We start from the raw sequence: 12,773 nt of genomic DNA on the forward strand, positions 1-12,773 counted from the left end.
TCTGTCTAGATTGTAAGCACTGGTGAGGGCACACATGTGCAACACCTTGTATGTTAGTGGTCCTTGCTACAACCACAACATTTAATCAATAAAAATATGCCTTGTGCTTCTTTGATTGATAAAATGCTGAATGTCTCACTAGTCTGAGCTAGAGAAACAAGTTTTTCAGATGACCTTTAACTGGGAATAGTAGGAGATCACTGTCCTTGCCTTTCAGTTGGAGAGTATGAAACCAGTAATGCAAATTTTCAGGCTCTTGGTATGCAAATTAACAAAAGAGGTGGCAGTACACACATCTTTTCAAAGCTCAAACCATCACATGTGCACAGGAAAAAATAAAAAAGGTTACACTTCTGTAGTTCTCTACAGTCGAGCGTTCTTTCAAAGGGAAAATCTATCACTTTGAAGAATTTACAGAAGAAAACCTCCACAACAACTAAAGCTGCAGGCAAAGGAGTGAAAGGCAAAATGCAACTGCTGAGAAAAATAAATAAGGGCCTTTACAGCAGTCCCATTGAATTGAAATTTTCCTTTATCACAGACTAGGCTGTTCTAATCTTCTTTTCTACCTCTAGCCACATATTTTAAAAGAAGATTTTCTAAACATAAAAAATGTTACAGTAGAAGCAGAGTTTCTTACTAACGTATTATAGACCGTCTCTTACCATACCAGAACACCAACTGAATTTCACCAAGGAACCAGTTTGGCTTAATTTTTCATTCTTGTTGTCTGCATGAGAAATATCTACACAAAAAGTGGCAGCTGAATCACACATTGATACAAATTTCATCTTCCACAGGAGATGGCATTCAGCAAGTGCACCAAATGCTTGCAAAGGCCGTGGAGCACAGGCAAGGCTGAGCATGGTGGTGAAGCCTCCTGCAAGACACGTTGTCCTTAAAGGTCCCAAGAGCCACAGCAGCCCAGACACTTGTGACATCTTGTGTTTCCAGGTAAGCTTAAACAAAACCTCAGGCAACCTAAGTTTATAGGCTATTTTTTACAGAGGCCACATTCTTTAACACTTAAAGTACAGAACTAAAGAATGATCTAAATGAGATGTAAATTTTGTTTACTGGTGTTCCATGTCAGCAGATGTACTGAATATTGGGCGGAAAGCTGTAGCTCTGCTAAATCAACAGCCTTGAGTATCAAGCTAAAAGCAAGGTGACACTGTAGCCATAATTTTATTTGGGAATGAATTGATTTTTCTTTGCTCAAGAATGAGGTGCCACAGAAGGAGTCACATATAGGACTAACTAGGGAGTTTAAGCAGAAAATGAGGGAAATGCCTTGAAAACCTGGACTGGTGCGAGGATAGGAAGGATGAAGGGTGATACTGCTCCTGAATATAAACTCCTGAGGAACAGGAACCGTTTCCCGTCACGCTGGCCACTCCCAAAAAGTGGTTGGCAGTGGCCATCCTGGGTGTCTTGGACTGTAGCCAGAGCAGGCAGTGAACCATGACCAGCTGATTGCCTTCAGAAATCCAAAGTCCCCTCAACACCACCTGTTTCTGTGGCCTCCAACCAGCCTTGACTTTGATGGTAACAATTCTGCTCTAAACACAGTGTGTTACAGTACTCCTGCTGTAAAAAAGTGTATTTCAGTTTGAGGCTAAATCTTTCTATATAAACCCCATTTACTTCTCATCTGTCCTGATATTTGGTAGTGCTTCTTTTACTTCTCCACAGAAGTTGTGGGGGCCAGGTTAGCACAGATATGGGAATGACCAAGGGAATATGTGGCTGCTTGAGGTCTGCTGGGGCACAGGCCCATGCTGGCACCGAAACCACCACAGGCCAGAGAGTCATACTGGACTGCAGGTGGCTTCTGCAGAACCTTCTGGAGTGTGGGTACATGTAATTTCCAGAACTGTTTTTGAGCTGCCAAAGAGGGTCTGTAAGGAATTAACTTCCACCCAGTGTGGCTTATTAGCCCTGGGTTGTTAAAGCCTGCGAGGCTCCAGAGCAGAGTGGACCTGCTCCAAGTAATTTCACAGAATATTCTGAGTTAGAAGAGACTCACAAGGATCATTGAAGTCCAACTTGTGATTGGCCTGTACAGGATTAAACTCACAACCTTGGTGTTGTTAACACCATGCTCCAACCAGCTGAGCTAATCTCAGGGTCCAACACAAGGATTTGCACTAATGAGAGGGTTCATACCGGTTTTTTTTGGAATACATACCTAATTGAGATGTGTTTGGTACCAACAATATATTGCATTAATAATACTGTATGTGCAACAGGGCCTTGTGGCTTCTCCTGACTGGCATCCCCCAGGTCTGTGTGCCTGTTTCTTTGTACTGGCCTTGCAGCGATGCTCCTACATCCCAAGGCGTGGGATGGGATGTAGGATAGCGGGCTGGGCAGACAGGGGACATGACCTGATGTGTCCCAAAGCCTGCCCGCACCGCTCCGCTAGCGACATCGCCTCTTCTTTCTTGGGGCAGGTGACGCAGGAGAGCCAAAGGGTGCCGGTGGCTGCTTCTCTAGTCAAGGTCGTGCGCTGTCAGCCCGGTCCGGAGCCCAGAGCTTGGCGTGGCGTGGCCCAGCTTGGCTTGGCATGACATGAGCCCAGCACGCAGGGTGCGGGCTGTGCGGGCTGTGCGGGCTGTGCGGGCTGTGCGGGCTGTGCGGGCTGTGCGGGCTGTGCGGGCGCTCCCGCCGCCCGGAGCACGGCCCCCCTCGCCTCCGCCGGCCGCATCCCCGCCCATCCATTGGCGTGCCGGCCCCACGTGGGCGCGGCGTTTGCCGGGAAGGAGGGGGCTCGGCGGAGGGGGCGGGCGGTCGTTGTCCTGGCGACGGGAGAGTGAGTTGTGGCGGCGGCGCGGAGCGGCGGCGCTGGAGCCGGAGCCGCAGCCGGGTGTGCAGGGCGGCCCCTCGCCCTGCCCCGGGCGCATGGGCCGCCGGCCCGCGGGAGGAGCAGCGCCCAGGGCCGCCCACCCTCCCCGCCGCAGCAGCCCCGGCAGGTACCGGCGGGGACCCGCCCGGCGCGGGGGAGCCCGCCCGGCGAAGGAGGGATGCGAAAGTTTGTCCCGGCGCGCCCTGCCGCTCCGGCGGCGGGAGAGACGCGGCCGCGGGCGGGCGGAGCGCCGAGCCGAGGGAGCGGCTCCGGGCGGCGGGAGGGGGGTCCCGAGGGGCTCTGCCCCATCCGCAGCGCGGCTCGGCGGGGCCGGCTCCTCCCGCTGCCTCCCGCGGGGGCGGCCCGGGGCACGGCCGGGACTGTGCGGGGCTCCGGGGTCCCTCCCTCGGTGCCCCCGCCCGGATTTGCGCGGTCTGGCAGGCTGAGACCCCGGCGGGGGTGGGCGCGGGTGGGGTTTGCTGCCGGGCGGATCGTGCCGCTGCCGCCCTCTTTTATTATTTTGATTGTTATTTTGTCTCGTGCCGCGTGCGGGGCAGAGGCGCGCCCCGCCTGGAGCCCGCGGGCGGAGCTGTCCCCGCGGGGTTTGTCCCTCACCTCGGGCCGCGCCGCGGACTCGCGGAACTTGGGAGCTGCCGGGCTTCTGTTTTACGTGGAACTTGCGGATTTGCTTGGCTTGCTTGTTCTGAAACACAAGCCAGTGGCGGGAATGAAGGATTTCTGATGCTGCGAGATTGCGTGGGGTTTTTTTAATGAGACCGACCCCCCCCCCACGCTCCCCCAAAAAGTTGTGTTCATTTGCTCTGCTTTCGATGAAGGACTGGCAACCAGGAGGCGTGTGCGGGGCTCTGGGTACTCAGCGAGGTGTTTCTGAGTGGCATTGCCTGCAGGTCGGGATCTTCTGGGGCTGTGTGCTGAGGAGGGACCCTCCTAGGACACATCCAGGTGCAGGCCCTAAGGTTTAAATTTAAGAACGTTAACTCACCTGTGGTTCATTGAGGTCGTTTATATATTTAACCCATGGTCAGGTGTAGGCTCTCGAGTTCTTACAGCTGTTTATTCAGGGGGTGTTTTCAGTCATAGCCCACCTGGGTCCAGACTGGGGGTTCTGGATGTTGCAGTGGTGGGAAAATGAGGTAAAATTTTGTGTCCCTTGATATTTTGTTGGTTTCAGTGTCTCTGGCTATGTGGTGATTTCCCCAGCAAATCTTACCTTTTTTTCTTCCTGAAGTTTTTGGTTTGTATTTAATGCCAATTAAATTGGCATTAAATTAAATTTGGTAGTAAATCAGTTTCCACAATTAGAAACATGGAGAGATAAAACGTGAAACTTCTTTTTATTGGAGATAGTAAGAATAAAATTCAGTCTAATGGCTGATCAGAAATGTTTCTTCAAGCTTCAGGGTACATTTCTTTTTTCCATGTTAATACCTTTTTTTTTAAAAAAATATATGAAGCTTAATGTAGCTAACTCATGCGATGACACTAAATATCTGTAATACATGCTCTTAGGTTACAGGCATATACTAAGTACTATATACAAATAGATGCTCACATATTTCCCCAGAGAGTCTGTCTACTCCCATGATGCTTAAAGCTGTAACATTGAATGCACAGGAACTTCCTGAGATTGCACTTTTTTTTTCCTTTTCTTTTTTTTTTCCTAGTTCAGGGGACCTTTCATGTTGTCCTTAGTTGCACTGGTTATGTCATGCTATTCCAGCATGGCATTACACGATGTGACTGATGCAGTCTCATGTGTCACATCACAGTGAAATCACTGGAGGGAAAAAGTTTTCCTTGGTGGGACTTAAGGATATTTATAAAAGTTGGGGTTTTTTTGGTGTGTGATATTTGTTGCTAAGGTCAAAGGCCATTCACTGCCTTCAAGGTACCTTTTAGATTTCCCTGGTTATTGGCAGGTTTGAAACCACAGATCAGGAGGACATTATGGTTCAAAATAAAATTTGAAACCTCTTATTTCTCTTTAAAATAGTTTAGATGTGGTTTTAGATTATTTTCAAATGGCAAAGCACAGCAGCATTGCTACAATCAGTTGTATTCTTTCCTGTGCTTTTTAGAAGAAAAAGAACTGGATTAACAACCTACTGCTTCATGGTGAGGAGCAGTGAAAGAGCATTTGAAGTGATAGGCAAAAGCAGTATTTCTACGTGTTGTCTTGTCAAGATTTTTGCCTTGGAATAACAGTGGACCTCAGCATGTAGAACAGACATTTTTACTGTGTTATGAAAAATGTATTTTATTTATGCTACTTATCCTTTAGCGATGGCAGGATGTCTGACTTTCTTCTTTATTAGTTCCTTTGTTACATAGGACAGAGGTTTGGATTTTTTTTGGAGCTTGTCTCATGACCAGGCTTGTAACAACATGCAGCTAAATATGTGGTTTTATATCATGCTCAGCTAATGTGGCTGAAATTGATTTAATATTTAGCTTTTTTAGTATGGAATTCAGTGTAGTAATTTCCTGGTGCCTGCATATTGAAGCCTGCTGATATTGATCCCACCTTACAAATTAACTCAGGAAGCAATTTGTCTCTTGTAGTGAACTTGTGCTTCTCAGTGCAAAAAAGAACAGCATTATAAGGTGTTTGACTTGCTAAGCTGTGATTTCAAGCATCACTTTCTTTCTCAAGTACTTATAGAAAGTGTATTAGTGTGCTCAGGATTTTGGGAGGTGATGCACAATAACCTTATAGACTGTGGAGAAAGATTCTTGGGTGAGAGACCCGAGAAGAATAATGGGTTTGGCTTTAGGGACTCGAACCCTGCAAAGCTGGGTTTTGAGTTGATCCTTGCAGGCTTCAGTCAGTGTTGCAAAAGGCTCAGCTGTGGTGTGCAGTGCTGTCATTCTGGGGTGTTTTTATGCAAGAAGCCCCAAAGACAAGGTAATACACTAAATAGGCATCAAAGCATTTCGAGAGGCTTGCATGAAGAGTGTAGAATGTTCAAAACATGAAAGTATTGTATCAGTTCTGACTTGTGGCTCCTGGTGGTGGGCAAAGAATATCAGTAGCTATGTTTTCCTTCAAGCTGGTAAAAACTGCCTTTTTCCCCCCCTTTCTAGGTATTTGTTTGAATACACAGAAGAAGATGACAAGCGTGCATGGATGATTTTACGTAATTAACACCTGCTAGATTTGCAAAAGGCAATTATCACTGTGAAGTGTTTACATTGATTTATGGGAAGAAGGTGGCCCATGAGAGGGATGCTGATAATATCAACACAGTGGATTAAATGCACATTTACACCTTTATTGACATATAAATTATCCGTGCCAGGAATGCACTGAAAAGGCTGCTGATGGAGCAATAATGTGGCACAAACTACTGGGTTTGGATTCAGCTCCGTCATCCTTCTGTAAGGCATGTACATGGAAACCTTCGTCTGAGCTACTGTAGGATATAGAGGCTCCCAGAATGACTGCTTGTTAAGATAATGAGCAGTGATGGCAAACAGGAATTTGGAAGGATGATAATGGACATGGATGAGGTTTGAAGGAATTATCTTGCTTTTTAAATTATTTTTAGACTTCTGTTGTTTATGCTATGGATTTTTAGAGAAAGCTTAGAGGCTGGAAGAGTCTTTGTAGCTGGGAAATGGAACCTGGCTCTGAATCCAGCCAACATCAGAAAAGGAAGACTGTGACACATGGACTGGAAGATCAAAAAAGGGTAAGTGACAAAAGGCGAAAGCACTTTCTTGCTTAAATTGCTGAAGGAGGCACAATGGCAGAAGAGCTCCTTATAACACTTGTATCAGTTGCACTTGCTGCTCACTATGCTTAGCCAGCTCTACATCTCTTCTCCTGATTATATATTTTAGAAGATGTTTGGTTTTGTCCTTAAGCTTGTTCTGATGTACGGAGTAAAGAGCTGAGGGAAGGGGAAATTATAATATGAGTGAAAGAGGGGAAAAACCGCTAGAATTGTGGCTGTTGGTTGGTGAGGAGACATACAGTGAAAATGAAATATATTGACTCTTATTGATTGACAACTTACTGGTTTATTACAAGTTTAATTTTTTTTAATTGATACCCTTAGTAGAGAGGTTAAAAAATTGTTTTCTTGTGGTTTGGTGTTTTAATTTGCTGAAAATGTCCTACACTTGTCGGTATCCTCATTGTCCTGGTGGTCGTGTTTGCATTTTACTGGAGTTGCCAGATGTAATTTTGACTTGAGACAGAATGCACAGTGGAACGTGCCCAGTGTCAGCTGCTGGACCTTGTTTTGTCCAAGTGGTTTGGGAAAGCTCTGTGTGTCAAGGTAGCATTGTATTATTTCATCCTAATGGATTGGTGCTTTAAATTGACCTAAATGAAGTTGCAGTCTCAGGCAGACTCTGGTTTGTGAACAACTGGGACTTGAAAGTTGTTTTGTTGGCACCAGTCAAGCAAAATGTAAAACTTGACATGTTTCTACTGAATAAATTACTCATGCCACTTTCCACGCAGATTTGATGGGCGATAGAAAACACTGTGTTCAGCTTTGTGTGGAGAGCTCCTTTCCCCTGCATGATTTTTATTTCAGTTGAAAAGTGAGTTGGAAAAAAAATTGACTGTCAGCTATTATTTTGCTGTTCAACAGCGCTGCCTCATTTTGGAGAGAGGGAGGTTTGTGTCACAATTTCATCAAGTCTGCTGAAGAATAAAAGTGGTTTCCCTGTCACCCCATTAGAAATATAAGCGGCCTGGAAAACTTTCAGAAATTGGATAAAATGCAGCTGTTTGCTTAGAGAGAAATAGCATTTGGGGACTATTTATCTGGGGAACAAAATAGAACTTCTGAGTGTATTTTAATTGCACCAAGCAAGATCTATTAACTGACAAGCTGCCAAGGTCTTCCTTCTACTTTTTTCAAGGAAGCATTTTGGGACTGAAGTAAATCAATATGAGTTGTAACAAAATCCTTCCATTGACTTAATTTCTGGAGGCTGCTAGAACACTTTTTTTTTTCCCCCTCCTTAAGTGTAGAACATTATACTGCATATGGGGTGTGATGGGAAAAACATTTGCGACCTGTGACACCAAACTAGGCTGTAATTGTTTTGATGCACCGAAATTAATATGCAATTATGTCTGTCTCTCCTTACTGATAGGTATAGGAGCCTACATCTCCCATCTGCTCCTGGCTCTGGGTATTTGGTGCACATGTAGTTGGGGCCTCTGAATGTATAATATAACCCCAAGTGAGGCTCAGTGGCAGCTGGGATAACATCAATTGGTCATGCTTTGCTGACATTCATTTTAACTTGAACTCGAGCCGTCATGGAGATTTATTAAATTTATAATGATATATGTAAGATCCATTTTAATGGCTCTGCATGCTTGGGTGATCTCTCTCACTTCTGTTTGCAAAACAAGTCTTAATAGAGTATTACATTTCATTTCCTATAGAATTTTTCAGGGAAAGGTTACTGAGGAGAGGTTTGCTTAGACTTGTGTTTACTGAGAAAAAGCAGTTTGGAATAATAATGTTGATGCAATTCAGTTGTTGTTATTATGGAGTTGAGTAGTAACATAAACTTTAGTGGTTTTAAGCTTAAAATTCTGAGATTTCTGGTAGGGTAAAGTGGATGTGTGATCATGGACCATTAAAATTAATCATCAGTAGACACTTTTTTGTTATTGGAAATGAGACTTGTGCTGGAAGAAATAAGACCAAGCTCTTTTTAAATTGGGTGAGTGCATTCTCCTTTTTAGCACCATATATTTTATGGACATAAAGTCAAGCATTGTTTAGTGGTTTTGAAGCAGTAAGAAATCATTGTGTATGTGTACACCCCTCGATGATGGATCTGGCTTGTCTTTTCTAAGTAAAGTACAGAATGCTAGGCTTGCATTTGTGGTGTAGAAATAAAGCTTAATTTCCTTTCTTTGGGGGGGAGGGGAAATAAGTGTATTTCTGGGTATCAACTTTGTAGCTGTATTGATTAAAGAAAGACAAGATTTAGTATCTGTGCTTGTTTTTTAGAGGTAGGGGGTTTTGCTTTCTATATGTTGGCTGATCTTCAAGATCTCAAAGCAGGGCTGCCTCTGACAGTGCTGAAATCGGTCGAAGCAGGTTCTTTTCACTCATCACAGCTTGCCAGGCTGAGCTTAAGAGGACTCATGTTAATGTTTGGGATAGCAATGCATTTATGTACATATCTTAAGTTGGTTCTAGTGGGAATTACATAGCCAAATTCCATGTAACATGTAATGTAGGAGTGAAAAATTTGATCAGGTTTAACAACCGTGTAAGCAGACCATCTGAAGGTAGTAGGATTACTAACATGAATACTAATGTGAATAAAGTGAGCAGGTTTTATGCCAGTATATGACCTTTGCAATGAAGTCTTTAAATGCAAGAGTAATAGAGGTGATACTGCAGATTTTTGTCTGTAGAGTTTGCATGTATATTATTGTTTTGATATAAAATGGATGATTGCTCATGAGCAGTAAATTCTGATTTTCTTTATTTTCTTGAAGAGGAGACTTGAGGTAAAAACTGCTGCTAAAATAATCTAATTTGGTACATTTCCATGTCTTGTGTCATGAAAAATTTAGTACTGCCCTGTGTTCTGATTAAATGTGTTTTCTACTGATGACTGAAATGGAATATTTCTTCAGTTGATTTCCATCAACTTCATTCCCACTCTTTCTGCCTTTTCATTCAGATCCATAGCTCTAAGTTAGTAGGACATGCTAAAGAAATGTGTATGTGCAATAGTGACAGAAGCATCTTCTGCTCTACTTGAATGGACACTCTGTGATTGATGAGTAAAATATAATTGTGAAATGCATTCAGACTTTGGAAGCATCTCTGTACATGTGTATTTTATGCTTATATGTGCTCTGTTGTCCAACTAAACTTTTGTCTCTGCTTGAGTTGTATTTTAATTTTTTCTTAGAGTTTTATTTGTACCTACCTGGTGTACGGGGCCAGTTGGTTTTAGGAAGGACTGTGTTTGTTGTCAGCAGCATGGTGATATTGCACCTTACAGTGCTTATAGGTGGTTGGGTACTTTTGTGCATGGGTTTGTGGGTATTTTTGGTTTTGACTGCAAAAAAAATTGTCACCCTGGACTTTGAAATATCAGTTTAAGCTACTTGGACATGCTACCACAGAGGCAGAGTGGATTTGACACTGGACCTTGTAAAGCCAAACTGATGGTGGTCGCTCAGCATATTTCTTTTCTCTCTTGCTACTTCGTAGTAAAGATCTTCATCTCTATTTTTTTTTTAATTTTGAATGAAGAATGTGTGAGCTGCAGTTTTACAGTGTTAAAAGCAGACTAACACTCTTTCATGGGGTGTCTTCTCTCTTGACTTGTTTTTCTGGAAGCAGTCGTGGTGATACACGTGACTGAAGCCATATGCTGCAGCTTTCTCCCTGGTTTGTATTTTTTCCTGGTTTATTATTGACACCCTTCCAATTTGCTTGAGGATACTTTGCTGCTGCCTTTATATCAAAGTCAGTTTAAAGAGCATAAGTAGTCTCCACTTGTATTGACCTGCTCATTCTGGGAGCTTGTGTTGTTTAAAGCAGGGTAGTGGTGGCTGAGTACGATGTTTATTAGTAGAATTTTGTGCTGAGACAATAATGCAATTGGTGGGTGCTGTGCTGCTGAGCCAGTGTGAAAGCACTCAAGTATAACCACATAAATTTCAGCAAGGCTTACTTTATGAAATTACAGCAAACTGCTATGTGGTGTTCTGATAATTTAACTAACTGGGCTTTTATGGAAATAGAAATGCAATGAAAATCCACTGAGCAAGAGAACTGAGAAAATGTCAACTTCTTTATTTTGCAAATGTTTAAAACCTTCCATAAACATCACAATCTGTAGGATTTTAGTTCCTAACTGTGGGGTTTATGATTTTCTTACAGTAATTAAGATTTGTTAGTAAATTTACATTAAACCTTATATTCACAGAGTCAGGTTTGGGAAGTTTAGTTACATGGATGTGCCTGGGTAATCCAAGGCTTGGCTTTTGCTTTAGGATCTAAGTTTTCTACTCTTAAGATGCTTCTGAAACCCTTTTTGTGGGTGTGCTGTCTGTGACTATTTTAAACTACTCTTCACTAAGAAATTGGCTCAAAGAAACAAGTAGTTATATTCATTTTAGTGATGCTGATTTTCACCTTGATGGTGAAGGTATCACCTTGATGCTACAAGATATTCTATTTTCTGTAAAAGTTCTTTCTGCAGAGAGTTTTATGAGTGTGATTTGGTATTGCCAGTCCTTTCCCAGTCAGACTCTGGTCTTAAAGGAATTTCCCATAATGACAAATATTTTTATATAAGGTAAACAATGGATCTTGCCTATTCAGCTGATGTCTCCTGTAATGTTTGTCTAATTAAAGGAATTTTGCAAACTTTTGGAAGTTGGGGGTGACTTTTTTTCCAACTTGTGCAAGTTCACATTAGGATGTGATACAAAGAGTCTATATTGATGTGGACTAGACTGCAAGTGATGAACTTTATGTGCTTGGGGACTCTGTGGTATAGTCTCATCTAGAATTGACTCAAGGGTAATTCTATCAGTCTTTCATCTTTTTGCCCCTACCTTTCCCCAGGTCTGTTACTGTAAAATGAAAAAACCTTGTGTGTGATTTCTTGAGGCCTTAGACTTGCACAATTTTTTGAGTTTTCTCTCTATTTTGTAAAGTGAGTAAACTATATGTAGCACATGTACATATGCTGTGACTTTCAGCAGTGGATATAGATACATGTGGCTCCTAAAAACAACAGATGGAATGTGTATGGATGGGATTTATAAGATGGGTGTGCTGCACTGCTTATTTCTGTTCCTGTTGTGGTCAGGTGAATCTGTCTGTTGTTCTATTGCTAGGTTATGCAATTTCTGTTAAATGACTTGTACATCAGAGTAAATCTAGCTTAAAAAGACCTACTTTTTAGTGGTATATTGGCACAGTTCTATCCTCCCTGACTGACAATGCTAAATTGAATTCTTTAAGTCACTTTGGTTGAAGCAGCACAACACGAATTTCACTGAACAACAGGAAAATAATGAACAAAAAATTCTGTCATCACTAAGACAGTATTTTCTCTTCCACGTACTGAGGGAAGTTCATTATCTTAAAAATAACTTGGCTAAGGAGTTCTATCTGAAGTTCTAAGGATGTGGAAGAAATATCCATGTGTAAGCAGATGGCATTGTAAGACGATGGAACATAACTGTAAATCATTTGGGTGTGCTTTGAGGATTCTAATCTAACCAAGTGGTTTAAGTGATGAAGGACAATATTGGCTTTCCACATGAACAGTGGCTTAAAGGCTTTGTAGGAGGGAGGGAGTGAAGTTGATCAGGAGATGCAGCTATAAGTAGGTGATGAGATGCATAAACAACTGCTGTTTGTGTTGTGGCTAGGTAGTAATGGGAGAATTACCAATGAAGCATTGCACTTGGAGAAGACTCTTTAAATCTCTGTTGAAAACACCTGTGACACCTTTTACAAACTTGCTGATGGCACTGATTTAGCAGGATGCCCAATTTTTTATCTTTGTTAACCAAAAATAGAGCATTAGGATGAATTGCAATTAGGTTGGAAGAGCCTGACATCCACTTTCCCCCACATGAACAGAAAGCAGGACAATTATTCTTGTGGGTTTATTCCAAAGTCCTGGCAAGCATGCTTCTCAAAATGCTTACACAGTAGAGCATTTACACAGTAGATAAGTGTAGATGCTGTTGTAAATGGAACTGTGCAAAATCAGGCAGAAATTATTTCCGTTTGCTGAAATTGTGTTACTCTGTATGGAAGAGTATTTCCAGTTTCAAAGGAGTGAGGATTGATGCTGATGGGTACTTAATATGACACCCCTAACTCTACCCTTGCCTGCAAGGACTTCCCTGCTTGCATCTGTGTGCATCTAGTTT

This window comes from Manacus candei, unplaced genomic scaffold (assembly GCF_025592945.1).
Source record: "Manacus candei isolate 608988 ecotype Guabito, Panama unplaced genomic scaffold, ASM2559294v1 h1tg000009l, whole genome shotgun sequence".
Lineage (NCBI taxonomy): Eukaryota > Metazoa > Chordata > Aves > Passeriformes > Pipridae > Manacus > Manacus candei.